Here is a 24620-nt window from a genome sequence, read left to right on the forward strand (position 1 = left end):
TAGCTGAGCCCTAAGGACTTCCCTGGCAGTGTGTGGGTTTTTTTGTTTTTCTAGATGGATTCCTTCCTATATGCGTGTTTCTGGCCCCCGTAGGGGGTCTTTTGTATTAGGCCTTTCTTTAGACCCTGTTTTCTTTTTCTTCTTAATATAATGAGACGCATCCTGCCCGTTTTTGAGAAAAAAGAATATGGGGGGTTTTGGACCACTTTCGGTTGGCTAATTCGTTCGTACCCAATGGTTAGCACCAGTGGTGTACCTAGGATTTTAGTGATGGGTGGTCGATTTTTTTTGTAACAATTGACAAATAGGCATGTAATAAAAAATTAACAAATATAATATGATCAAATAAAAAAGTCGTACGATCATCTAACATATTAGAAATAAAAAGTATAAAAGTCATCTGACATCTTAAAAATAAAAACTTAAAATTAGCAAATACAACCAGAGAATTGATCGATCGAATGTTGTCGATTAGATTTATGGTACCTGCACGGTGAGCACAACCTTCTTCTGCGTAAGCGACTTGACGCGTGCGCCAAGCGTTCAGCGTGTTGTACTTAGCCTAAAACATGTGTGGGACGTAGTCGTGCTAGATTTGCTTGGAGCGCCATCGCACACGCTTGTTCTAGAACTAGATAGCCATCTGGTGTGTTTGCAGGCCTAGGAGTCCAACTTCACATGTTGTCGTGCTGTGTTGCGTCGTTGCCGTGGACACGTCAAATAAATAAAATAAAGTTGCTGCTTAAGAATAATATTTTTATGCCTAAATATTTACCTAATACCTATAATTTAATAGGTTTTGGGCTAGGGTGGTCTGTGCCCTCTAGCTCCACCACTGGTTAGCACGCAAAGCATCTCCCTCCAATTTATTAGCTTGCGACTAGATTGTTAGTTACCCTGGTAGGCTGGTACTTGATGTTGTTAATTTTTATGTTAAACTTTTGATATGATGCAATTCTATTATTTAGTATCTCCTTCGGGTATGGGTTTATAAGTTTATGGCAAATGCAGCATTTGGATTTACGGTCAAACTTGTGCAATCAGAGCACTGTTTGCTTTTGGCATGGACATGTGCAGCATGTGCATTTTTCTATGTGCATTCAGCTACTATAGTGATCTAACTAGTTTTGGCATGAATTTGTTTATCTCTTTAACTCCAGGGCTCCAAGCAATATTGGAAGTTGATTAACTCAACATATAATGGTGCAGGTACTTGTTCCACCCAGTACAAAGGCACTTAAGTGGTGCTCTCAGTTTAGAGGATCATCATTGTTTCCCCAGTTTTATTTATCAAGGGAACTGAGGTCTGCTCCATCATGTCAACTTGAAATCTGTGGCATTGGTTCCACAATCTGCTTTCATGGTTCCTACCTAATAAATAATGAATTTGATTTGGTATCAAGGTGAGGTTTCACCCCCTCCTTCCTACCATTTTCTCCTCCCTCTATAACAAAATTAACAAAATCAAATTTCTTTTCCTTGCAGATATATTTCTTCTGATTCACACTTGATAAAGGCTTATGGATTCGTAGACATGAATTATGACAAGGAACTACCATCAATAGAGGAGAAACTTGACTCATATTACTTCTTCATCCCTCAAGTAATAACCTTCATTTTCCTATGCCATGCACACGGTCTAGGACTATAAGTATTTTGATCAGCCTTTGTGCAATATAAACTAAAAAATTCGACCTACAGGGGTTAGAACAGCCCCTGAGTATTGTATTAAGAAGATCTTCTCACACAGGTTGAGCCGTCGAGAAAACCCTCGAACCCTGCCCCACCCATGCACAACGGCAACTTAGCCCGTGTGAAAATGACCGTGACCGGGGCTGAGGCTTAGACCCGTGCTTTGGCGTGGGGCAGACGAGAAGATTTTGTAACCACTGCCTAAATTCGCTCTCACGGAGAGTCAAACTCAGGACCTGAGCAGTGCTACTCAGACCACCAAACCAATTTAGCTAGATGCCCTTTCGCGTGCAATATAAACTCAATGCAGAATTGATTTTATATTCAGATAGAAGACAACTCTACACCTCAAGTTTTATGTACAATCCTTGTCGAAGCAACATTATTTTTAGTTCTTACATGCGGTAGTAGTGCAGTTGCACTGATATCAACAGTGCTGAGCTTAATTTATGTAAAATAGAAAATACTAGAAGTACAACTTTGCATGATTGGCTACCAAGGGAGCCTGACTTGGCCCCCTAAGCAAGTTTGTGAATGAAAATGGCTGAGTATTATGGCCATAACATTGCACAATTTAAGATTTTGTGTTGTATAATTTTACATCTCAATATCCATTTTGAGTATTACTCATGCAAAAGCAATGCTAAAAAAGCCCAAAGTGGCCAACTGGTCATGAACCCTGTCGAGGGATGATGAAAGTTGTTGAATGATGTTTGTTTCTCCTATATCTTTTCTGCAAACCAGTCATGTTATAATTTAACCCACTGGCTCTTGTCTTTCAGTTATTCTTTGCAGGCATCACATAAATATTTGATTTCTAGCATTTCTGATGCTTTACCACATTTATTTTACAGTTTGAGTTGAACGAGTTTGATAGTTGTTCCATATTATCATCTACCCTGGTTTGGGATGATTCTATTTCTCATACGTTCGAGGACGCGGTTTCTTTATTTAAATCTTGTTTTGATCAGGTATGTGAAATTAGATAACAAATTTTCAGTTTTCCAACTTATTGTTAAATAATTTTGATTTGTCTTTTCTTATTTCTCACTTAGTTATTTTTTATCTTCTCCTTTGATGATTTTGTTATTTCATCTGATCAAACTTACCAAGGCTCAGTATAACACGTTATTTGATGGACTTCACTTTTCAATTTTTATGCTACATTATGCTTATGTATGATCTGATCTTAAAGAACTTTGTCAAAAACAAATATAGTAGCTTATCTATTCAATTTAATATTTATTTTTCCCATCTGAAACAGATACAAAATAGCTATGATTCTTCAGCTAGCATTTCTTACAAAGGCTTGGTACCAAGTCACATTTCTGGAGACGCACATTTGTCAGAGACTGGAAATGCTCAGTTGGTAATATTTCTGCCTTGGATTGTATAGTACGAAACAACGGATTGCAAATTTAAATGTTGGAAATTTGGAGGAAAACCCCACATTATAACTCGGAGGATGCAGCTAGTATCCCATATAGGATAACCACAATTTTCCTAATACCCTATGACATTGGGTTCATAATTCTGATTTGTTGGATCCATCTCACAGGTGTATGTGGATGCAGAAGTACTAGCCTCAATAGATGCCAAAGGTAGTGTGCAAAAGGTATCCCCTTAACCTTGGTAAGTTTTCTGGAGCATTATACCATGATTCGTGTTTGAGATCGATTAGTTTCTGAAAAAAAGATTATGCTCTGGAAAAATATCATGCTTCTTACAGAAGATGTTTGGTGTGTATCATGGTAAATAACACAACTTATAATCTTACCATGTGGAATCAGAGAATGTGTAAAGTTTTTTTGGTCCCTCAATATTTATTACAGTTTGAAAGTAAACCTTCCATAAAAAAACCAAATCCATTAAATCCTGTCATTAAGGCGTTGTTCGGTTATTCCCAATACACATGGATTGGATGAGATTGGAAAAAATGAAGAAGAAGTTTGACTTGTTTGGGATTCAAACCCATCCAATCCCACTCAATCCACATGGATTGAGAGCTAACCGAACAAGCCCTAAATTGGTGGGATACTGGGGTGACTAACATGTTGGTGCCACCTAGCGCTAACTTGATACATTTGTATTGACCTATTCCTAGGGTTCTCACTTCTCAGACCAAAACCCTGGGCATTAAAATTTTGCAGTTAAAATGGATCCCTAATATCTGTGGATAAAGAAAAAAAATCTCTTGTTGATTTTCCTTCCTTTTGAAAGTTTGTAATTTATGCCCTTTGTATCATTAAATTATATCCCTGATCACATTCGGTACTCTTCTTTTGCAGAAGTTTTTGATATCTGATCGGTCATTTGTTAGATTTTCGCCACAGTTATTCTATTATTCAAACATGGTATGATACTACCCAAGTATCTTTAGCTGAACGTTACAAAATATCTTTAGCTCATTAGCTGCATATGACCAACAATTTTATTATTCAAATATATAATCTTGTTATATTAGGATTCACTGCAATCTATATCACTTATGAATTAAAAAAGGCAGAGAGAAGGAGAGGGAGAGGGAGGGAAGGAAGGAAGGAAGGAGAGCTATGCCAAAATAGCTAATAGTGTTCTGTACCATTTGTAGGAGTTATATTTGCAACACAACACGATTGAATCTTTCATCAAGAGTTGCTCTAACATAAATTTGGCATGGGCATCCCTTATAGTTGAAGAATGTGTTAGGCTCGGTTTCACGGTAAGCTTAACCAACTTAGTACCTTTAGTATGTCTATAATTATTCTGATCCATTTTGCTTTAGTACTTCTGTATAGCTCCAGGGTCAAGATCATCCCCGCTTGCACTTTCTGCTACAGGCCATCCTTTGACAAAATGCATATCATGTTACGATGAACGTTCACTTGGATTTCATGCTCTTGGCTATGGGAGAGGTTCTCGAAAGCCAGCAGTAGTAATCACATCATCAGGAACCGCTGTATCAAATCTTCTCCCTTCGGTGAGTGGCAGAATTTTTTACTGAAAAATGCACCCTTTTCTTATTCTAATGTTACGATCCTTCATAAATACACACTATGTTTCTGTGCCATAATCCAACAAGTTTTTGCATATAGTTTATACCTTTAGGAAGGTATATGGTAGCAATGTTAGAATATAAGCGAATTGTCCACTTCTCTCCACCAGCTTAAGCTTTTTGCTTGAACTAGTTGGTACATGCAACTTAATATGGTATCAAAGTCAGAGGTCTCGAGTTTAAATCCTAGCTAGCACAATTAAGTAAAATAATTGTTACTCGCTCCTATTCCACATCTGAGGCTTGAAAGAGCCTCGATGGGAGGGGGATGTTAGAATATAAGTGAATTGCTCATCTCTCTTCATCCGGGCTTTAGGGTTGAACTGGTCGTTGCATACAACTTAATTAGTAATCTCTCAAAAATAAAAGAAAAATGATTTATGTGGTAGTTATTAGGATAATTGTATAGGCTAGTTTACTTGTACCAAAAGTTGTACCATTCCTATACGTGGTAATGTATATGAAAGAAACCCCTCTGTAATGGGGTATGCGGTGATTACCCCATACCTTTCTACATGGTATTAGAGACTTGGGCCTAGGTCTTATCCCACCCACCCTAAACCTAGCGCCGCCCACTCCTAGGTCATACTTGCACCTTCGTTGCCACCAATTCTGGGCCGCAACACATCCTCCGTTGTCGCGCCGCCTGTTCCTTGGGCCACTCCCCCACTTCCTAACACTACCAGGTAGCGCCAGATTTTGCCACGCCACCACCATCTCCCAACCCTCCAGCATGACGATGGAGTCCTAGACCTCTAGCACCATGTATGGCACTACCTCTGGTGTCTCCTCCAGATCGGACCTCACATCGGCGTTATTCACCCGCCATACACCACCATTATCGTGGTCTAGGATGATGTTATCTTGCTTCGATATGTACCTTCAGAGCTTCAGTTGGCTGATTTCTTCACAAAGGCACAAATGCGAGCTCAACATAGAATTTTCCTCCTTAAACTCAGTGTTCCAGACACATCTTGAGTTTGAGGGGGGTGTTAGATATATAGGGGTTTATTTGTGCTTTTCCCTTTTGATAGAGGGGTTTGTGCATATTTGTACTCATCATGTAGACCTTAGACCTGTTGAGATGGTTTGGGCATGTCCATTGGAGACCCCCAGAGGCACCGATGCACAGAGGCATCATATGACATGAAAATAATGTGAAGAGAGATAGAGGACGACCAAACTTGACATGGGATGAGGCAATCAAAAGAGACTTGAAGGAATGGAATATCCCAATGGAGTTGTGCTTGGAAAGAAGCTATCCACGTGCCCGAATCGTGATTAGGCCTTTGCCCTTTTACTGCCCTCAAAAGCCTTTTCCCCTCCCTTTTCTCTCTCTTTCTCTTTTTGGTGACATCTTGTTGGGTTTCAACTCTAGCCTACCCTAACTTGCTTGGGACTAAAAGACTATGTTGATGTGATGTAGACCTTAGACCTGTACTCTGGCGTGGGACAAACGAGATCTTTTTAACCACAACTTGAAATTCGCTCCCGCGGAGAGTCGAATTTAGTACCCTAAGAGTGCTACTCAGACTACCTAACTAACTCAATTAGAGGCCCTTTCACATCTAGCTTACTTGTATCACAAGTTGTACTTTACTTGTACCACACCTCCTGTATACATGGCTATATAGATGAAAGGCACCCCCTACTATGGGTTTGTGGTGATTCCCCCAATACCTTTCTACAGTAGTATATGCAGTTCTATGAATCAAAGACACCATTATCTGGGTTAAATCAAAGTTTCACTGTGTCAAATATAGGTGGTTGAGGCTAGTCAAGATTTCATACCAATTATATTACTCACAGCTGACCGTCCTCCTGAGTTGCATGATGCTGGAGCTAACCAAGCCATCAATCAGGTACTTGTGTACATTGTAAAATACAAAATTATTGATAACATTTGTCTTACATAAGTTTCAGCAATTCTAAAATTCTGAATTTCTTGCGTACACATTAATATTTGTAGATTCTGCCATTTTCTTAATGGTAATATTGTGTAAATGTGTTTTATATGGCAAATGAACCCTAATATACATTATACCCATTACCCATTGTTAAAGTATATAAGTGGATTGCTTACCTTCTCCTAATAACCTAAGCTTTTAGGTTGAGCTGGTTAGTGTGTCCACTCTAACATGGTACCAGAGCTAGAGGTCTCGAGTTCGAATCCTGGCAGATGCTTTAATTTTTACCTCCGCTCCTTTATTTCCACGTTTGCACCTTTCTCTCTAGCTGCATGTGAGTGGGGGTGTTGAAGTGTATAAGTGGATTGCCTACCTTCTCCTAATAGCTTAAGCTTTTGGGTTGAACTGGTTAATGAGTTCACTCTAACACCCATTATCCCCCCCCCCCCACACACACGCAGAAACAACCAATAAATAAACTTGCACTTGTTAGGATTGCAATTTCGGCAGTTGACTTTTTCATATTTTTGCTCTCGGCAGACTCATTTACCAGGTTCTATCCTTTTTTTTCTGTCTAACAGTTTAATTTCCATTTTCAGGTCAATCATTTTGGTACCTTTGTAAGATATTTTTTTAACCTCCCTCCACCTGGAGACCGAATCAATGCAAGAATGGTGCTCACTACACTTGATTCAGCAGCCTACTATGCAATGCAAGCACCACAAGGCCCCGTGCATATAAACTGTGCTTTTAGAGAACCACTAGATTACACTAATCAACATTGGAATGTTGATTGTTTGCTAGGTTTGGATAAGTGGTTTAAAAATAGTGAACCATATACTAAATACGTAAGAATGAAAACAGTTTCTGCATTGGGTAATTACTCTTGCTCAGTAATGGAGGTCCTGGAGATCATAGAGAAGGCAGAACAAGGGCTTCTTTTAGTGGGTGCTATTCATACGGATGAAGATATGTGGGCTGTAGCTTTACTAGCTAGGCACCTATCCTGGCCAGTTGCTACAGACATTCTGTCTGGACTGCGATTGCGGAAAGTTGTAAATTCATTACCAGGGCTTGATAAGAGCATTTTGTTTATAGACCACATTGATCAAATTCTGTTGTCTGAGTCTGCTAAAAACTGGATACGCCCTGATGTCATTGTTCAGGTTTACCTTCTCAAACATCATTGAATCTATATTCTTTGCACTGTTCGCTTTGTCTTTTTTCAGTAATTATGCTGTGTACTTAATATGTCATAAGTTTTTGAAGTTGATGTGGTTTGATTGGCAGATTGGTAGCCGCATTACTAGCAAACGAGTGGGAATGTTTCTTGAGACTTCCTTCCCATCTTCCTACATATTGATCGATAGGCATCCATGTCGTCATGATCCTTCACATGTTGTTACTCACAGAATACAAGCTAATGTAGCAGAATTTGCTGCTAGGTTGTGCCGGTGTACTTTTCAAAGGAAGAGAAGCAGATGGACAGAATTTTTGACCATTCTTAATTCAGTGGTATGAGCTGACACATGGTAGCTATCTTGTAAAAGACATAACATGCTTTATGACATACGAACTTGACCTGGATAATTAATCTTTCTGTACTTAGCCATTTATTATAAGCCTTTAATCCATCATTCTTGCACTAATACATTTATTTTATAACGGATAAAAAGGTTCACTGTGCCTTGAATTTTGAATGTAGCAAACAAGTTGTCATGTGTGTATGTGCCATTACCACGAAACACGTTTGCAAAATTGTCATCAGACCCACAATTCATAGACACATGGGTATTTATAACAAGGAGACAACGTTTCAAGTGGCAAAATTCCAATTATTTCGTTTGTGTGCATGCTATTCGTCACCTTAGGTGATGATCACCCACCCTGTAATGACTTGGTGACGAATAGCGCTGCTCTATATATATTTGCTATCATGGCACAACTGGATATTTTATTTGTGCTAGAGCTCCCGCTCCCTGGGAATAACTGAAAAGGTCTTTTGGCTCTTATGTTATTGTGTTTTATTCTCACAACTGTTGCCCATGCCAGGTTTGTCAGGAGATAATGTTTCAGATACATGCGAAGTGCTCACTTACAGAACCATATGTTGCTCATGTAATTGGGGAGTCACTTTATGGTGATGCTGTCATGTTTGTTGGGAACAGCATGGTCATCCGAGACTTAGACATGTTTGGCAACGGTTGGATGGATTACACTACAAATGGAAATAATGTGATGACACATCATTTTCCAGATTTTGTTGGCACTGTAGTGGCTGGGAACAGAGGAGCAAGTGGTATTGATGGTTTAATCAGCACAGCAGTCGGATTTGCTGTTGGGTCAAACAAGCATGTAAGACATTTCTTCAGTTAAAGTTCATGCTCTAGGGAAATTATCCCTATTAGAGGCAATTGTACATTTTTCACTTAAATGATAATATATCCTTGTACATCTTCTATTTTTCTTAGACTTAAGTCTGACTTAAAATAATCCTCATATTAGTATAGGCATATTACATCACCTTTTTAATTTATTAAGACATGTTTGTTCTGTTAGAGTACCCGTTATGGTTTTGGGGTTAGCCCCTTGTAATTACAGTCTCACCCCTGTGTAATGGGCCAGACCCATCTAACTTTTTCTATTAATACAAACACCCAACCCTGGGTTAGGGTTAGGGTTTTCCACATGGTTTCCCATGTGGCCGGGCCAGGCCCTAAGTGCCTCCTGTCCTCCTACGTTGGTCCTCCTGACTGTGCCTCCCTACTTCTAGAGTTGAGCGGGCTTTTGATCTAGTTCATTGTGATCTCTGGACTTCCCCTGTACTCAGTCTTTCTAGATATAAATACTACTTAGTGATTTTGTATGATTTTTCTCACTTTCTTTGGATTTTTCCCCTTCGGCTAAAGTTTGACACGTTCACCACCCTCACTCACTTCTTCGCCTGGGTCTACACCCAGTTACGTCGCTCGATTCGTGCCCTTCAGTGTGATAATGGCCGAGAGTTCGACAACAACGCTTCTCGCTCCTTCTTCCTCGCCCACGACGTTCAGTTGCGTCTCTCATGCCCTTACACCTTTTTCCAAAACGGTCGGGTAGAACGCATCATTCGCACCACCACCAACATGATCTATTTCTTTCTCTTTCAGGCGTCTCTCCCTTCCAGCTACTGGGCAAAGGCCCTGAACACCGCTACACATCTCCTCAACCGCCTCCCCTCGAAGGCGGTGAGCCATCCCACTCCCTACTTCGCCCTGTATGGCACAACCCCCTCCTATGACCACCTTCGCGTGTTCGGCTGTGCCTGCTATTCCAACACTTCCGTCACCGCTCCCCATAAGATATCTTTTCGCTCCACTCGGTGCCTCTTCCTCGGTTACTCCCCTGACCACAAGGGGTATCGATGTCTGGACCTCATCACCAACCACATACTCATCTCTCGTTACTTCATTTTCGACGAAGATGTGTTTCTCCTTGCTGGCTCCTCCCCACCCATCGATCTCGACTCTCTCCTTGACTTCGATCCGGTTCTCCCTCCACCCCGATCGCTCCCGCCTGCTTCTCCCCAAGCTTAGACGCCTTCGCTCGCGCCTCTACCTGGACCACGTGCGACCCCGACAGCGCTTCTTGCGGCCTCGTCGACCCTGCCAGCGCCACGCGCGGCCCCATCGACTAGCGCGACTTGCTTCGTCGACCCTGCCCGTCTGCGCCACGCGTGGCCCCGTCGACCCCGATAGCGCCTCTCGCAGCCCCGTCGACGAGCGTGGCTCACTTCGCTGACCCTGCTCTCGTCTACCACCGCCGAGGGCGGGCCACTCCCTTGGCCCCCGCCGAACCGACATCGTCGACGAGCACGACTCGCTTCGTCGACCCCGTCGTCGTCTACCACCGCCGCGAGCTGGCCCCGCCCTTGGCTCCTGACGACTCGCCAGCCCGCACCGAGCCTCCCGTGTACCACCCGGTCGCCATCCACCGCGACCCCGAGCACGTCCACCCTATGGTGACTCGCCGCGCAGCCGACGTTCTTCGCCCCGTCGACCGGCTGATCCTGGCGGCCGACACGACTACCATTCCTTTGGATGCCTCCTTGGTTCCATCCTTTGTTCACGCCGCCTCGCCGACCCCCACTGCCGTCGCGCTATGGAGGAGTACACGGCCCTACTGTCCAACCACACCTGGGACCTGGTACCATGTCCACTAGGCACCAACGTGGTCACCGGCAAGTGGCTCTTTCGCCACAAGCTAACCACAGACGACTCAATCGACTGCCACAAGGCCCGTAGAGTCCTTCGGGGCTTCACCCAGCGCCTCGGAGTGGATTACGACGAGACCTTCATGCCAGCCGTCAAGTTCGTCGCCGTTCGAGCTGTCCTTTCCCTCTCCCGAGACTGGACGATCCATCAGCTCGATGTCAAGAATGTCTTCCTCCACGGCACTCTGACGGAGACTGTCTACTGCAGCCAACCCACCAGCTTTGTCGACGTCACTCGTCTGGACCTGGTCTGCCTACTGAACCGCTCCCTGTATGGCCTCAAGCAGGCGTCGCGGTCATGGTACAGTCGCTTTGCCTCCTACTTGGCCCCGTCGGCTTCGTCGAGGCCAAGTCGGACACGTCCCTGTTCATCTACCGACGCGGCTACGACACTGTCTACCTCCTTAAGGTCTCTTCCTCCACTTCCTCGGCATCATTGCCGAGCGCCGTCCTTAGGGTCTCTTCCTCTACCAAAGCTAGTACGCCATCGACTTCCTAGAGCGGGCTGGCATGTCCGACTGCAAGCCCTGCTCCACGCCTGTCAACACCCAGACGAAGCTCTCTGAGGACGACGGGCCCCCGGTCGCCGACGCGACGTCCTACCGGAGCTTAACCGACGTGCTCCAGTACCTGACCTTCTCCAGCCCTGACATCGCCTACTCCGTCCAGCAGGTGTGCCTGCATATGTACACCCCACAGAAGCCCCATCTCACCGCTCTCAAATGGATCCTGCGCTACCTCCACTGCTCCCTCGACTACCTCCTGCGCTACCTCTCCGACATCGGAGCTCGTGGTCTACACTGACTGTCCTTACACGCACCGGTCCACTTCCGGTTATGTCGTGTTCCTGGGCGCCAACCTCGTCTCCTGGGCGCCAAGCGGTAGCCCGTCGTCTCCTGTCCAGCGCAGAGGCCGAGTAACGTGCCATAGCCAATGGCGTGGAAGAGGCCTCCTGGCTGCGCCAGCTACTCCAGGAGCTCCATAGCCCCCTACAGCGTGCCACCCTCGTCTACTGCGACAACGTCGGCGCAGTCTACCTCTCCAATCCCGTGCAACATCAGCGCACGAAGCACCTTTACTAAGGGGCTACCGTCGAGTGTATTCACCGACTTTCGATCCAGTCTCAACATGTGTATAGGATAGAGTTGAGACTGCGGGGGGTGTTAGAGTATCCATTAGGGTTTTGGGGTTAGCCCCTTGTAATTACAGTCTCACCCTTGTGTAATGGGCTAGGCCCATTTAACTTGTTCTATTAATACAAACACCCAACCCTGGGTTAGGGTTAGGGTTTCCCACATGTTCTACTAAAAAGGGTGGTGTTCTTATCAGTACATTTGTACTTAATCATTCACTTGAGGAATGAGGAATGGTTCTTTAGGCTTTTGGTAGAACTTGACTCTGCATGTTTTCAGGTATTTTGTGTGGTTGGTGACATATCTTTTCTTCATGATACAAATGGATTGGCACTTCTCAATCAAAGGTTTGAAGTTTGAACCCTTTTTTGCACCTGTCCATTGACCTGATCATTTAGGACATGATCAATTCCTATTAGATCAACCTAGTGAAAGTCAACAAAATTATTGTTACACTATTTACCCAAGTTATGCTTGTATTGTCATGACGTTGAATGGTATATTCATTATGGATAATGCTATAATTGACATTATTGAAGGGCATGGCGGAAACCTATGACAATAATTGTTGTCAACAACCATGGTGGTGCAATCTTCAGCCTTCTACCAGTTGCAAAAACTACTTCACCACAAATTTTGGAGAAATTCTTCTACACCTCTCATGACATATCAATTTCCAAACTATGTGCTGCACACAGGTAACACCAATTGCTATTCAGTATTCTGCTTACAAAGCCCCATCTGATTGTAACAAAATTATGCTGGTATTCCTCTGAACCTATGTATTAGCTTCAATCTTATGCTTGTAGAGTTAACTTTTATCATTGTTTTCACCTGAAGCCAACATATATAAATAAATTAGTGATTCTAAAAGGTGCTGAGATTGTTGCTTATGTCGTCTGCTATGTTCTATTGCTGAATTTTCTTCTCAATACTCTCTTTCCTTGTGTTTCAGGGTAAAACATTTTCTAGTTCAAACAAAAGCAGAGCTTCATGATGCGTTGGTGAAATCCAATATGGAACAGGTTGATTGTGTGGTAGAAATAAACAATAGTATTGATAGCAATGCCGAGTTTCATAGGTTCATATCCAAAGTAAATTTATTTTATCTTTTTTTATAACTGTGTTCTCCATCATGTATTTACATATTTGTACAAGTTCTGCAGGTTCATGAGCATGTTCTCTAACTATTCTACAAGTCAGTATCTGGGCTATCTTCTGGGAGTTCCACGTTTTAAGAATGAGGTAGATGCCATGCCTGTTGACAGAATTGATGCAGTGGAATACATGTTGTACAGGTATATGCAATAATCCATGCCAATAAATGTAGTGCCCACACCTTCTTTACGATGTGCCTTTGAAACCTACATTTTCACAGAATCCAGCTTTCTGCACCACGTACTTCAGGACTATCTGATGGTAGATTCATTCATGAAGGATTTGTTCTGAAGCTTCGTGTGGAGGATAACATTGTGGGATTTGGTGAGGTTTGTCTTTACCACTTCACCATTCTGCTGTTCACTTGCATATTGCACTTTTTTGCTAATATTGGCTGTAATTGAAGCAGGCCACTAGCATTATGACAAACCTATGTTGTTGAGGAAAGTTTAGTGGCCTCTTGAAAAAGAGGGAAGTCTAGTGTAATACTCCCTCTGTCCCAAATTAAAATTCGTTTTAGAAAATTAGTGGATTCATACAACACTTGATGTATGTGTTTTATATGTGTCTAGATTCATCATCTTGCATTTGAATATAGATATAAAAAGCATATGCTAAAACAAATTCTATTGTGGAACAGAGGGAGTAGTATATATGGACGATAACTGTACTGGACAAAACAAACTTTTGATATAAAGTTACCATTCTTAGTTAAGTATACTTTACTACTATAAATTGTGGATCTGGTAGCGTTGTTTCTTTCACTTCCATACAAAAATATCGCATGCTGACATGTTGGCCACACCATCACTAATAAATGTTAATAAAGAGAGACTCAGCTGAATGATAATATTACAACCCGTATTCTAGCGAAATTCTCTACGGTTAGGGGTAGGATTGATGCCTTCATCAATGCTGCCACCCACAAGCTTGTTTCCCCAAGTACAATGGCTCCGAAGATCCATTGTCATGGCTCCACCGCTGCGAGCAGTTCTTCCGCGCTGCACGCACCCCTGAGCCGGAGAAGGTATGACTAGCTTCATTGTACATGAAGGTAGCCACTCAACAATGGTACTACAAGTTGGGTGTTCCGTCCTGGGCACGTTTCGCGGACCTCGCCAACATCCGCTTCAGGCCTCCGACGCACAACAATCCCCTGGGTGAGTTGTGCCATCTTCACCTTTAGGAATCGCTCGACGAGTACATCGACGCGTTCTACCAGCGCCTCACCTACTGCGACGACCTCTCTGAGTCGCAACAGATTTCGATCTTCACAAACAGGACTAGATGAACCGCAGAAGACTGGCGTTGACCTGGACGCACCAAGTACCCTAGAGGAGGCAGCGACACTAGCCCGCGCCTATATATGACGCAACACAGTGGTGCCCTCGGCCGCAACACCACCAGTGCATCGCTCCTCGCACTGCTCCACGACATCTGTGGTGCTTTCTACTGCGGCTCCACCTCAACTCCAGGGATGCCTTTCAAGACCCGTCCCCCTGCTGGCGGGCGCGTGACCAGGCTCACGCCTAACAAGATGGCCTGTCGCCAGGAAGAAGGCCTCTGTTTCAACTGCCCAGAGAAATTCTTGAGGGCCCATCTGAAGGCATGCACGATGAAGGGCCTCTACCTCCTTGATACGAGCAACATTGACCCCCTCGACGATGCTTTCAACGATGGTAGCGATGCAGAGATCTTTCTCCACGCCTTGTCTGGCACCTGCATAGGCGAGACCATACGACTAGCCCTCGCTATGCAGCACCAAACGATCACGGCCCTAGTCGACTCGGGCTCCACTTACTGCTTCATTAGTGCCCAAGTCGCACGCCGCCTCAACCTGGCGCCCATGGCTCATGATAACATGACAGTGGGGGTGACCAACAGCGAGAGACTGCCCTGCCTTAGGGTCTACTCCACGCTCTTGTTCTCCATCCATGTTGAACCGTTCTGCATTGACTTCTTCGTCATTGCCTTAGAGGGCTATGAGGTAACTGGGTGCACACCCTTGGGCCCATCGTCGGGGACTTCATGCACCTCTCCACGACATTATTGTGGCTTGATCATCAGGTCAAGTGGATGGGGATAGGCGGCCTCAACCCGCAGGCGCTCGCTCTTTCCACCAACATCCTGCAGCTCCTTCTGGCCGAATTCACAGACATCTTCGCCGAACCCATGGATCTACCTCCTAGACAGTCATTCGACCACCGCATCCACCTTCTGCGGCCGACTCCACTTCTCACCGTGCGACCATATTGCTATCCGTAGCTGCTGAAGGATGAGATCGAGATGCAGTGCACCGACTTGCTCTTCCAAGGCATCGTTATAGCAAGTATGTCGCCATTATCCATGCCAATCCTATTCATCGGCAAGGAAGACGGAACCCTGTGCTTCTGCATCGACTATCGTGCCCTCAATGCCAAGACTGCCAAGGACAAGTTTCCCATCCCGGTCATCGACGAGCTACTGAACGAGCTCAGGGGGGCTTCTTCAGCAAGCCGGACCTCCGTTGTGGCTATCACCAGGTGTTCATGCACCCTGATGACACTCGCTAGACTGCCATGAGATCCAGGTGGTTGTACACATGCAACTCCGTTGCGCGAATGGTTTCCACCTTCAATTAAAGAGGCAAAAAAATTCCAAATATTTTTTGAGTTTAGAACAATAAAATAAGCCGAAATATAAAATACTTATTTTTACGTATTAGGTTTGTGTGGTTGCAGCTCGAGAACGAGATGCATGGCCAGGAGGGCTATAGTCTTAGGGATTAAGCATTATAGATAAGGATCGCTTGCTTAGGGGTCAAATAACCCTTAGAGTTGATTTGGTGACAAGGGAATCCCGGGAGGATTGGAGGGGATTGAGGGGGAAATGAACTAATTTCCCCCTCAATCCCCTCCGATCCTCCCGGGATCCCGGATCACCAAATCAAGCCTTAGAGATAAGGATCACTTACTTAGGGGTCAAGTAAGTTCCATGCTTATCAAGGCGTCCATTAAGCGTCGCCTTAGCGCCGCTTTAGCACTAAGGCGCGCTCACAGGACAAGGCGTCTACCTCACCTCGCGCCTGGGAGTAAGGCGTCCACCGCGGCGTAAGGCATCAGCGGGGCGACGCCTAGAGCTTGAGCGGCGGCGGCTGGAAACAGAGAAGAGGGCTTGACTTGTGTGGCGGCTGCGGTGTGCAACTGCTGCCTCCTTCCTCAGCGGCACGCACGACTCTGGCCATTGGAGGAGGGAGAGCTGCGGTGGAAGAAACGACAGAGAGAGGAGAGCTGTGGGAGGAGGGAGAGAGAGGGGACTGAGAAGAGCTGTAGCGTGAGGGAGAGAGGCTGGCGGCTGAGTTTTAACCTAAAACCGTGTTTTGGGCCAAGTTGGGCTGGACTCACGCAGTCACGATTCTTTCATTTTCATTTTTTCTGCTTCTACAAGGCTGAAATTTGACCTACTAGACCTTATAAAAGTGCTACCTTGCTTATTAACTTTAAGTTAATGATGTATAAATAATGTTTGATCTATTTTTTTATATTTATCTATATAACTAAGGCGTCGCCTCGCCTTATGCTTTATCGACTAAAAGATAAAAGGGGGCCGGTCGCCTTATGTCTCCTTACCGCCTTGATAACTATGTAAGTATCTCTATATAAGGAGAGGAGATGTATCAATTGAATCAAGAAAGAATTAAGAAAGAAAAGCCTTCCCTCTTGCTAGGTCGTTGGCAAGGCCCTTAGCTGGTCCCCTTACGCTCTTTCAACCCTAGCCGCCACCATAACACCCCTCTCAAATGCAGCGCGAGTGCAATATCGTTGCTGTCAGTGTTTCGTACCTCGCTCCGACAAGTAAATTTATTGTGCGCGTTTTGGGCTTGGGGGGGTGTGCGCGGAGGGCACAAGATTTATACTGGTTCGGGCAGAACGTCCCTACATCCAGTTATCGGTGGCTTGCGCTACCAGCACCATTGATGATCAAACTCGTAGTAGGGGTTACAAGCAGTCGAGAGAGGGAGGAGAGGCTCCCAGTGATGGAATAAGTCTTGAGCATCTAGAGGACAGCAGTCGCTTTTTGACTGTCCTCTGTAGTCCCTTTAGCATCTAGAGGACAACAGTCCCTTTTGACTGTCCTCTGTAGTCCCTTTAGCATCTAGAGGACAACAGTCCCTTTTGACTGTCCTCTGTAGTCTCTTTAGCATCTAAAGGACAGCAGCCGCTTTTGACTGTCCTCTGTAGTCTCTTTAGCATCTAGAGGACAATCCTGTTGTGTAGTGTGTGTGAGAAGGTGTGGTAGTGCAGCCTCGCCTCTAGGGCTATAAATATGTGTCTCTAACCCTTAGATGGGTATGGCATTGTGTAGTGTTTGAGGAAATAAACAGAAAAATTGCCCCAACTCATAGTGTCATCCTCTTGATGAGAGTTAGAGTCCCTCTACTTACAATTGGTATCAGAACCAAACTATCCTGCAGCCTAAACATCTCTTGCTCATCTCCTTCCCGCACCTCTCCCCACACTCAGTCGGCAACAAGAGCTCCAATTGTTCCTTCCTCTCCTGCTCAGACGAGCAGTCTTTCGTCTGAGACAACCTCTTCCACTCGCAGCGACCCCTCACTAGCCCACCATGTCCCTACGCTCGGTCACTTCGAGTGCGCGGCGCCAGCAGGAGGCCGAGGTCGCCGCGGCACAAGAACGCGAGCGAGCAGCAGCAGCGGCTGCAGCGACAGCGGCGAGGGCAGCACGGCTGGCGGCGGCGGAACTGGCAGCAGCGAGAGTGGAAGTAGAAGCAGCGGAGGCGGCGGACACTGCACGTGCGGCGGCAGCAGAGCTCGAGGTTCTGCGCGGCAGTAGAGCTGGCAGCTCTGCTTCTGTCGACGACAACACCGACGAAGAGCTCAGGCTGGCGAGGGAAGCAGCGCGAGAGCAGGCGGCACAGTGGGCAGCCGCGCATCCCCATGGGGGCGCGCGTGGCGGCAGCCCAGACGGGCGTAGACACGCTGGCGGTGCTCCCGGTGGCGGCGACCGAGTCGACGGAGATCGCAGCCTCTACAGGCGGCGCGGCTCTCCCTCCCCGGATCGGTACCATGGTCGCCGCATGGCCCAGGCCATTGTCAGGGACATCGGTCCCGGCGGTGGGTGGCCTACCCTCACCAAGACCAACTACGTCGAGTGGCCCGCGGTGATGAGGGTACAGCTCCAGGTTTGCCACATGTGGGAAGCAGTTCGGTACGGCGACGTCGACTACCACGAGGATCGGCGGGCGCTGAATGCCCTCATTGCTGCAGTCCCGCCCGAGATGCAGTTTTTGCTTTCCCAGAAGCGGACTGCCAAGGAGGCCTGGGACGCCATCGCTGCGATTCGCATCGGCAGCGACCGTGCCTGCAAGACCACACTGCAGGGACTTCGCAAGGAGTGGGAGAACCTGGCCTTCAAGTCAGGTGAGGATGTTGATGACTTTGCTCTCCGCCTCAACACTCTGTTGCAGAAGATTGTGCAGTTCGGCGACGACACCTACGATGAGGAGAGAGCTGTTGAGAAGCTCTTCCGTTGCATCCCCGAGAAGTACAAACAGATTGCTCGCTCGATCGAGTCTCTGCTAGACCTCTCCACGATGACGATCGAAGATGCGATTGGTCGTCTCAAGGTGGTCGACCGCGACGAACCACAAGCTCCCTCTAGGCCTATCACTATCGGTGGGAAGCTACATCTCACTCGGGAGCAGTGGGAGGCCTCTCAGGGTGACAAGAAGAAGGGGGAGTCCTACTCGACACGAGGCCGCAAACGCGGCAAGCCGCGCAAGGCGCGTGGAGGCGCCCAGGCCGGGGCGCGAGGACATGCTGAGGGTGGTGCCCGTGGAGGTGCCCAAGGCGGCGCCGTCGGCAACAAGAAGCCGGCACAAGACGACGGCTGTCACAACTGCGGCAAGCTTGGCCACTAGGCCAGGGACTGTCGACAGCCACGACGTGGCCAGGCCAACGTCGCACAGGCGGAGGAGGAGGCTCTGCTCCTAGCACATGCAAGCATCGAGCTATCTCCAGCGGCACCGGCCGCAGCGGCACTCCTCCACCTTGATGAGTCGAAAGCACACGCTTTCCTCGGCGACGGCTCCAGCAAAGACATGATCGAAGGATGGTGCCTCGACACCGGCACCACTCATCACATGACCGGCCGACGAGAGTTCTTCACCGAGCTTGACTCTAGCGTCTGAGGCTTCGTCAAGTTTGGGGACGCCTCCGGCGTAGAGATCAAGGGCGCCGGCTCAGTCGTCTTCACCGCCGCGTCTGGTGAGCACAGGCTGCTCACCGGAGTCTACTACATCCCCGCGTTGAGGAACTCTATCATCAGCTTGGGACAGCTGGATGAGAACGGTTCACGCGTGGAGGTCGAGCACTGAGTCATGAGGATTTGGGACCCCTCTCGTCGCCTTCTTGCCAAGGTACGCAGGAGTCCAAATCGGCTATACATCCTCAATGTGAAGGTGGCACAACCTTGCTGCCTTGCTGCTCGTCGAGACGACGGGGCATGACAGTGGCACGAGCGTTTCAGGCACCTTAACTTCGAGGCCCTGAAGCGGCTCAGTGCCAAGGAGATGGTACGAGGCCTGCCGTGCCTTGACCATGTGGAGCAATTCTGCGATGTCTGCGTGTTGACAAAGCAGAGACGGCTCCCCTTTCCCCAGCAGTCGAGCTTCCGAGCCAAGGAGAGGCTCGAGCTCGTGCATGGGGACTTGTGTGGCCCGGTGACACCAGCCACACCAGGAGGACGACGCTACTTCTTGCTGCTCGTCGACGATCTCTCCCGCTACATGTGGGTGATGATCCTTGGTAGCAAGGGAGAAGCTGCGAACGCCATCAGGCGTGTGCAGGTCGCTACGGAGGCGGAGTGCGGCCGCAAGCTGCGCGTGCTGCGCACCGACAACGGCGGCGAATTCACGACGGCTGAGTTCGCGTCGTACTGCGCGGATGAGGGCGTTCAGCGCCACTACTCCGCGCCGTACAACCCGCAGCAGAACGGTGTCGTCGAGCGGCGCAACCAGACGGTTGTGGGGATGGCTCGGGCTCTCCTCAAACAGAGGGGAATGCCGACTGTCTTCTGGGGAGAGGCGGTGGTGATAGCGGTTTACATTCTCAACCGCTCGCCCACCAAGGCTCTCAACGGGATGACACCGTACGAGGCTTGGCATGGGCGCAAGCCGACGGTCTCTCACCTACGGGTCTTCGGCTGCCTCGCGTTCACCAAGGAGCTCGGCCACATCAGCAAGCTCGACGATAGGAGCACCCCGGGGGTGTTCATTGGCTATGCGGAGGGCTCGAAGGCCTACTGCATCCTTGACCCAGGAACACAGCGTGTGCGCACGGCGCGCGACGTAGTGTTCGACGAAGGGCGAGGATGGGCGTGGGACAAGACGGTGGACGACGACACGACTCCGACGTACGACTTCACCATCGAGTACGTCCACTTTGAGGGAGCTGGGGGAGTAGGCAACTCTTCTCCGAGCAGGTCTACCCCAGCCCCCAAGTCTCCACCTACTCTAGCGCCACGCTCTCCAGCTCCGGCTACAACGAGCTCTTCACCGCCACGCACTCCAGCCACGCCTCCGGCTACAGCGAGCTCTTCGCCACCACGTACTCCAGCACCGACGATAACCTCTCCGGGAACGTCCTCTCCGACACCAGCTCGTGTCGAGCACGACCCGGTGGAGCTCGTGACCCCGCTCTCCCACGACGAGGAGCGCATCGACGCGTGCTACGACGGCGAGTCGTTGCGGTATCGTAGGGTGGAGGGCCTTCTCATCGACCCGTCGGTGCCGGGCCCGACGTCTCGCATTCTGGCAGGAGAATTGCATCTTGCATGCGACGATGGTGAGCCTCGGTCTTTCGCGGAGGCCGAGAAACATGCGGCTTGGCGTGCCGCGATGCAGTTGGAGATGGACGCGGTTGAGACGAACCGCACCTGGGAGCTCGCTGATCTCCCTCATGGTCTTCGCGCGATCACCCTTAAATGGGTGTTCAAACTGAAGAGGGATGAAGCCGGCGCCATCGTCAAGCACAAGGCTCGCTTGGTGGCACGCGGTTTCCTACAGCAGGAGGGGATCGACTTCGACGATGCTTTCGCCCTCGTGGCGCGGATGGAATCCGTGCGACTCCTCCTTACGCTGTCAGCCCAGCAGGGCTGGCACGTTCATCACATGGACGTCAAGTCGGCGTTTCTTAACGGCGACTTAAAGGAGGAGGTCTACGTACACCAGTCGCCAGGTTTTGCGATCTCTGGCAAGGAGGGCAAGGTGTTACGCCTGCGCAAGGCTCTCTATGGCCTGCGACAGGCACCGAGGGCGTGGAATGCCAAGCTGGATTCCACGATCAAAGGAATGGGTTTCACGCCATGCCCGCACGAGGCGGCCATCTATCGGCGGGGCAATGGAGGAAGTGCCCTGCTGGTGGGTGTCTACGTCGACGACTTGGTGATCACCGGCGCCAAGGATGCAGAGGTGGCAGCGTTCAAGGAAGAGATGAAGGCCACCTTCCAAATGAGTGACCTGGGGCATCTCTCCTTCTACCTGGGGATTGAGGTGCACCAGAGAGATTACGGGATCACACTTCGCCAGACCGCCTACGCCAAACGCATTGTTGAGCTGGTTGGGCTCACCGACTACAACCCAGCTCTCACTCCGATGGAGGAGAGGCTGAAGCTGAGTCGCGACAGCACGGCGGAGGAGGTGGATGCTACACAGTACCGACATCTTGCGGGGAGCCTTCGCTACTTCGTCCACACACGGCTTGACTTGGCATACTCTGTCGGCTACGTTAGTCGGTTCTTGCAGCGACCGACGACGGAGCATGAGCAGGCTGTGAAGAGGATCATCCGCTATGTTGCGGGGACTCTCGACCACGGTCTCTACTACCCGAGGTGCCCTGGGGAGGCACACCTTGTCGGGTACAGCAACAGCGACCACGCCGGTGACATCGACACTAGCAAGAGCACAAGCGGGATCCTCTTCTTTCTCAGCAAGTGCCTCATTAGCTGGCAGTCGGTCAAGCAGTAGGTGGTGGCCATGTCCAGCTGCGAGGCCGAGTACATAGCGACGTCCACTGCTTCGACTCAGGCGCTCTGGCTGGCTCGACTGCTCGGTGATCTTCTCGGGAGAGACACTGGAGCGGTGGAACTCAGGGTGGACAGCCAGTCCGCTCTGGCATTGGCCAAGAACCCCGTGTTCCATGAACGGAGCAAGCACATCCAGCTGAGATACCATTTCATCCGAGACTGCTTGGCAGAAGGGAGCATCAAGGCGCGCTACATCAGCACCAAGGATCAGCTTGCAGACCTGCTCACCAAGCCCCTTGGGAAGATCAAGTTTCTTGAGCTTTGCTCCAGGTCCGGGATGGCCCAACTTTCCCACAAGACGACGCCCAAGACTTAGGGGGAGAATGATGGAATAAGTCTTGAGCATCTAGAGGACATCAGTCGCTTTTTGACTGTCCTCTGTAGTCCCTTTAGCATCTAGAGGACAACAGTCCCTTTTGACTGTCCTCTGTAGTCCCTTTAGCATCTAGAGGACAACAGTCCCTTTTGATTGTCCTATGTAGTCTCTTTAGCATCTAAAGGACAACAGCCGCTTTTGACTGTCCTCTGTAGTCTCTTTAGCATCTAGAGGACAATCCTGTTGTGTAGTGTGTGTGAGAAGGTGTGGTAGTGCAGCCTCGCCTCTAGAGCTATAAATATGTGTCTCCAACCCTTGGATGGGTATGGCATTGTGTAGTGTTTGAGGAAATAAACAGAAAAATTGCCCCAACTCATAGTGTCGGCGTTTCGAGACCGGGGGGTCCCTAAGCCGACGAGTGAGTGTGCTGCGTGCCCCAGCCCAGATGGGTCGAGCGCGTGGGCGAGCGCGAAGGGGGGAGAGGCGAGGTGGCCGGAGACGGGCGTGAGAGAGGTGGAAGTCCCGCGGCCTTCGTGTTCGTCCCGCGCCCAGGTCGGGTGCGCTTGCAGTAGGGGGGTTACAAGCGTCCACGCGGGTGAGGGAAGCGAGCGGCCCCAAGAGAGCGCCTGTCCCGTCCTCGGTCCCGCGCGGCCAACCTTCTCTAAGAAGGCCCTGGTCCTTCCTTTTATAGTCGTAAGGAGAGGATCCAGGTGTACAATGAGGGGTGTAGCAGAGTGCTACGTGTCTAGCGGAGGGAGAGCTAGCGCCCTAAGTACATGCCAATGTGGCAGCCGGAGAGATCTTGGCACCCTGCTGGCGTGATGTCGTGGCTGTCGGAGGAGCAACGGAGCTTGGCGGAAGGACAGCTGTCGGAGCGGTCGAGTCCTTGCTGACGTTCACCTGCTTCCGTAAGAGAGCTGAGAGCCGCCGCCGTCATGGAGCTTGGGAGGCGCCATCATTGCCTATCTGGCGGAGCTGGTCAGATGGGACACCGGTCTTGTTCTCTGCGGCCCGAGTCGGCTCGGGGTAGAGTGGTGATGGCGCTCCCTGTTGACATGGCGGGCCCGCGCCCGAGGCCGGGCGACGTGGGGGCTCCTCCGAAGCTGGGGTCGAATCTGCCTTCCGTTGCCGAGGCCGAGTCCGAGCCCCTGGGTCGGGCGAGGCGGAAGTCGTTCGGCAGAGGCCAGGGCGGAGTCCGAGCCCTGGGGTCGGGCGAGGTGGAGTTCGTCGTCTTCCGGGGCCGAGCCCGAGTCCGAGCCCTGGGGTCGGGCGGAGCGGAGTTCGCCGTCTTCCGGGTCTTAGCCCGAGTCCGAGCCCTGGGGTCGGGCGGAGCGGAGTTCGCCGTCTTCCGGGTCTTAGCCCGAGTCCGAGCCCTGGGGTCGGGCGGAGCGGAGTTCGCCGTCTTCCGGGTCTTAGCCCGAGTCCGAGCCCTGGGGTCGGGCGGAGCGGAGTTCGCCGTCTTCCGGGTCTTAGCCCGAGTCCGAGCCCTGGGGTCGGGCGGAGCGGAGTTCGCCGTCTTCCGGGTCTTAGCCCGAGTCCGAGCCCTGGGGTCGGGCGGAGCGGAGTTCCCTATGGCGCCCCTGGCGAGGCCTGACTGCCTGTCAGACTCACTCTGTCGAGTGGCACCGCAGTCGGAGTGGCGCAGGCGGCGCTGTCCTTCTGTCAGACCGGTCAGTGGAGCAGCGGAGTGACGGCGGTCACTTCGGCTCTGCCGGGGGGCATGCGTCAGGATAGAGGTGTCAGGCCACCTTTGCGTTAAATGCCCCTGCAACTCGGTCGGTCGGTGCGGCGATTTAGTCAGGGTTGCTTCTTAGCGAAGCCAAGGCCTCGGGCGAGCCGGAGATGTGTCCGCCGTTAAAAGGGGGGCCTCGGGCGAGACGGAAGTCCCTCGAGGTCGGCTGCCCGAGGCCGAGGCTAGGCTCGGGTGAAGCGTGATCGAGTCACTCGTATGGACTGATCCCTGACTTAATCGCACCCATCAGGCCTCTGCAGCTTTATGCTGATGGGGGTTACCAGCTGAGAATTAGGCGTCTTGAGGGTACCCC

The sequence above is a fragment of the Zea mays genome, chromosome 5, assembly GCF_902167145.1.
Source record: "Zea mays cultivar B73 chromosome 5, Zm-B73-REFERENCE-NAM-5.0, whole genome shotgun sequence".
NCBI classification, from domain to species: domain Eukaryota; kingdom Viridiplantae; phylum Streptophyta; class Magnoliopsida; order Poales; family Poaceae; genus Zea; species Zea mays.